Source organism: Dermacentor silvarum, chromosome 2 (assembly GCF_013339745.2).
Source record: "Dermacentor silvarum isolate Dsil-2018 chromosome 2, BIME_Dsil_1.4, whole genome shotgun sequence".
Lineage (NCBI taxonomy): Eukaryota > Metazoa > Arthropoda > Arachnida > Ixodida > Ixodidae > Dermacentor > Dermacentor silvarum.
The window spans coordinates 17,707,136-17,712,320 of record NC_051155.1 but is presented as its reverse complement, the minus strand read 5'-3'; positions in this window follow the sequence as shown (position 1 = coordinate 17,712,320).

Genomic DNA, 5,185 nt, shown 5'->3' with positions numbered 1-5,185 from the left:
CGCACAATAGACAAGGAGACAGTGAAGGTGGGCACACGAGCACTAACTCACAGCAGTTTATTTTTTCGAAAGAGACAGAACATAAATGCACCAGCTATCTGCAGTGAGTAGGTGCAAAAAGAGTCCTCAGTATATACAGAAACAGATTACAAAGGTTCAACCAGTATTCAAGAATGCAAATGATTTGTCAGTGATTGCAACCGATCGTTGATTGTTTCGTTTTTCAGCACACCTTTGATATGGAACGCTTGTGTTATTTCACGTGTTCGTGTTTATATGAAAAGAAAATATCACAGTCAAAAATATCGGATCACAAAGACATAGATTGCAGTGGTTAGATAAATGCGAATTATTTTCTTTACCGAGAGAAAGTTTATGTTCTTTTAGACGGCTGTTTATGCACCAACCGGTTTGTCCTACGTACATGTCTGTTGCCACAGGTTAACGGAAGCCGGTACACAACGTCTATTCTGCATTTTGTGAATTTTTGATCTTCTTTAAGACAGTAGCTACATTTTCTTCCCCTATTCTCAAACTTTTTTAATAGCTTGGCACAATGTTTGCACCTTGTTAGTAGTGCTGAAAACCACTTCAACGCCATACTGGCTGGCAACATGCTTAAGCCCATGCGAGAAATAATGGACGTAAGACACAACCGCAAGGCGCTTCCTCTTCGTGCTAAGCCTCTTTCTTGAAACGTAAAATCAAAAAAGGTGGCTGACTAATAGAGTAGCACACGAGGAATAAGGATTATAAACAGGGATAAGGTGCCTCAGAAAGGCTGGAAACGGTGAGTTGTACAGTCTTTACTATCTTATTTACTTTTTCTACCGCTCTGCCAATAATGTGTTCAGGGAATCTCACTGAAGCTAGCCTTAGTACCTGATTGGCAAAGCGTTCTTTTATTCGGTGGCAACAAGAATTAACCAAAGCCCCCCTATGGCAAGACACTGCAATTCCGCCTTTTACAATCTTTGAATGTCCTGATTTTTATTGCATTATGGGCTTTTCTGATCTAGGGCTGTACATCCAACATGTGTGGTCGGTAGCAATCGCAAAGACAAATCTAGAAACTGTAGTTAGTTTTCTTTGGCAATATCATGGGTAAACTTAAGGCCTAGGCCACATTCACGCAGCACCTTTAGTACATTAACCACATTGCAGCCATGTTCATCCCAGCTTGGGCCAAAGTTCGCACTGGAACCGGTGCTTTGTCCACGTGCGAAGCTGGCAGCATAGAGAGCCGTCTTCCAACTGGTTCCTGAAGAACGTGCAAGGTGTGTTTTTGAATGTGCAGAAGCTATCGGAAAGGCAAAAACTGCATGTGCGAGTCCCAACCGGCTCAAGCTAGTGGCAGGAGACTTGGTTCTAGAGGGTTACGTGTTCTTCCCGCCGATAAAGAAGAATTTTTTGTTGTCCTACCTGATGGTATATTTGGTCAAAAAGCTTGTGAAGCTATCAATAATAATTTCTAGAAAAGAGATGTTATGCCTGCCAAATAAAAACAACGTGTTATTCTGTTACTTAGTTCCCTCAATTTAGAAAGCCTATGCACCTCAGTCAATAAAGCAAAGGGCCTGCATCTTGAAGTGTTTTTTTTCATGAAAGACGCACAAACCTGGAGAGCCGTTCAGAGCCATTGTTACTGAAAGAAGCAAGTGGTAGCAGCAGGTAGCATCAATTTTCGAAAAAGAACTTTCCTGGTTAACAATCCCCGATCCGTTAGCAATCTAATTCTGAGGCGGTTGTACAGTATATAAGGGAAGATAAAACAAAGGAATATAGCGCCTTTAGCGTTGACGTACAAGATTTGTTTTACTCGATTCCCCACACATAGTTGTTAAAAATATAAAACTGTGTATTTGCGAAGATAATGATGAACTTAAATTTAGGAATGACAGCGGAGTACCTGTGGAAAGTTATGTGGAAGTACACTTGTTTTATCTTAGCTCTACTTTTGTCGGTTGAAATGAAGCAATTTATCTGCAAAAATCTGGTATATGTATAGGTTTCAAGGTACCCTCTATACTAAGCGACATTTTCTTAGCTTGTGTGGACCAAAGTATTCACAGTGCTTTAGGGAGCTTGAAGCTAAACATTTGGACAGAATTACCTGTCTGGTTGGAAAAATTGATTAAGACTTCGAGAGTGACTTCAACCAAATAAGGGAATTTATTAGCCCGACGTTTCGAAGCCAATTCGGCTCCTTCTTCAGGGGGTATTGTTCGAAGGTGGCGCTGTGCCGCTTTTAAAAGCTACATCGTAAGAAAGGACGAAGGGGGAGGGAGCGGAAGGTGGGTCACCTTCGGAGGCAGCTACTACAAGGAGGTGAAAGAAACTCCCATGGGCGCCTCAATTTCTGTCACCATGGCTAACCTAACTATGGAGACTATCGAAGATATAGCTCTGAGTACTTTTTCCCCGAAGCCAAAAGTTTTCCTCAGGTACATGGATGATTGCTTCTGCATCCTGAAGGACTCGCAAGTCGAAGACCTGCAGAGCCATTTAAATTCCATAGACCCTGATATACAATTCACGTCTGAGCGCGAACAAAACGGATTGCTATCATTCCTAGATGTACAAGTTACACGAGCCGACGGCAGTCTAAAAAAATTTTCAGTATACCGAAAACCAACCCACACGGGCCGCTACCTTCACCTCGCATCGAACCATCCGGCAAACCACAAGGCATCTGTTGTAAATTCTTTATTGAAAAGAGCCGAAACTCATTGCACATTGGAATCAAATCAAAACAAGAAAGGAGAAAGGTTCTCAGTGAACTTAAAAGGAATGTCTGTACAACAGAATTCATTTAAAAAACCACCCAACACCAAAAAAAAAAAAGAAGAAACTACGACACCTCCAACCGTTGACTTGCCCTGGACCAGAGAAACGAATGTCCATCCCATACGTCAAAGGTACCAGCGAAGCTCTCAGCCGAATATTAAAAAACAAGGCCTCAAAGTCGCGCACAAACCGATGAACACTTTGAATATCCTCATTTCTAAACGAAAAGAGCTTCCACCGAAAGAAAAGGCTGAAGGCGTCGTCTATAAAATCAGTTGTACCGACTCTCCGGCGTCGTACATCGGGGAATCCAAAAATCTAAAAGAAAGAATCAGACAACATGAAACTGTCGTCAGAAGATTCAACCGAATACGCAGCGCCGTAGCCGAACAGTCCGAAGACGCCGACCACAAAATTTCTTTCCAAGACGCCCAAGTCCTTCAAACAGAGACAAACTGGGGGAAAAGGCTGCAACTGGAGTCATGGCACATTCAGAATACGGCGGGTAATATAAACCGCGTGAAGGGTATCCTTCTTTGTGTGTCCATGGCCTTACAGACACGACGAAAGGAAGAAAGGACCCCCCGCTCTACATCACAAACACCAAAACATCTCGTCCCTCTACTCCCCTCCACGCCCCTCGTCAAGGGCATTCCCGCTAGTAAAGCGCCCCCAGCATCGGTAAAACCAGCCGACCAGCAGCGCCGAAGCCCCCCCACCTACCACCTCTTTCGTCTGTCAAGAACAGGTGCCCTGTCAAGTGTTTCCCCACCTTACTCTCTCTCCCGCTTCCTCTCCTATCTTACGATGAACCTTTTAAAAGCGGCACACCGCCACCTCCGAAGAATACCCACTGAAGAAGGAGCCGAATTGGCTCCGAAAGGTCGGGCTAATACATTCCCTTATTTGGTTGGAGTCACTCTCTAAGCCTTCGGAGTCTGGCAAAAATTTTCCGATTTGTTGATGATTTTTTGGTTATTTTAGATAGGGATGAACATGGCTGCAATGTGGTGAATGCACTAAAAGTGTTTTGTGTATGTGGCCGAGGCCTTGTGTTTACGCATAAGATTCCCAAAGAAAACTAACTACAGTTTCTAGATTTGTGTTTGAGATTGCTACCCGGCCACACACGCTGTGTGTACAACCCTAGATCAGAAAAGCCCATAATACAGTACGAATCCGGACTTTAAAACATTGTAAAAAGCGGAATTGCAGGGTCTTGCCTTCTGGCGGCTTTGGTTAAACCTTGTTGCCACCAAATAGAAGAAAGTTGTGCCAATCAGGTAACAAGGCAAGCTTCAGTGAGATTCCCGGAACACATTATTGGCAGAGCAGTAGAAAAAACAATCAAGATAGTAAAGGGTGTACAACTCACAGATTCAAAGAACAGGCTTGGCACGAAGAGGGAGCGCCCTGCGATTGTGGCTTACGTCCATTATTTTTACCATGGGCTAAAGAATGTTGCCAGCCGGTGTGGCATTGAAGTAGTTTTCAGCGCTGCTAAGAAGGTAGAAAAACTGTGCCAAGATAGTTTTTAAAAATTTGACAATAGGGTAAGAAAATGAAGCTGCGGTTTTAAAAGAGATAAAAAATTCACAAAATGCTGAATAGGTGTTGTGCACCGGCTTCCGTTAACCTGTGGCAACATGTAGATAGGATAAACCGGTCGGTGCATAAACAGCCGTCTAAAAGAACATCAACTTTCTCTCGGTAAAGAAAATGATTCCCATTTGTCTAACCACTGCAATCTGTGTCTTTGTGATCCGATATTTTTGACCCTTATATTTTCTTTTCAGATATAAACAAACACGTGAAATAACAGGAATGTTCCACATCAAAGGTGTGCTGAAAAACGAATCAATCAACCGCCGGTTGCAATCACTGACAAAGAATTTGCATTCTTGAATACTGGTTGAACCTTTGTAATCTGTTTCTGTAATACTGATGACTCTTTTTGCACCTACTCAGTGCAGATAGCTGGTGCATTGATGTTCTGTCTCTTTCGAAAAAATAAACAACTGTGAGTAAGTGCTCGTGTGCCCACCTTCACTGTCTCCTTGTATATTGTGCGCGCTAAATATTTCACTATGACTTCTGAAATAAATACAAATGCTGCCAAAAATGTCGACTCCAAGTAGGACTACAGAGGATCGTGCTGAGGTATCAAAGGGATGACAAATTATGTATGCTTACTATCGCTTTGAGTAAAGGATCAATAACAGAGAATCATAAACTTCGCGTAGAACGCATCTACGATGAATATCGAAGTAAGCACATAGCAGTGTTCTGAATGAAAAATAATTCAGATAAATTTTAATTAAACAATTTTGTTTCATTGAAGAGCGCCGTGAACGAGGTTAGGTGAGATGTTTTAGACCACACCACCTTTATAATCGGC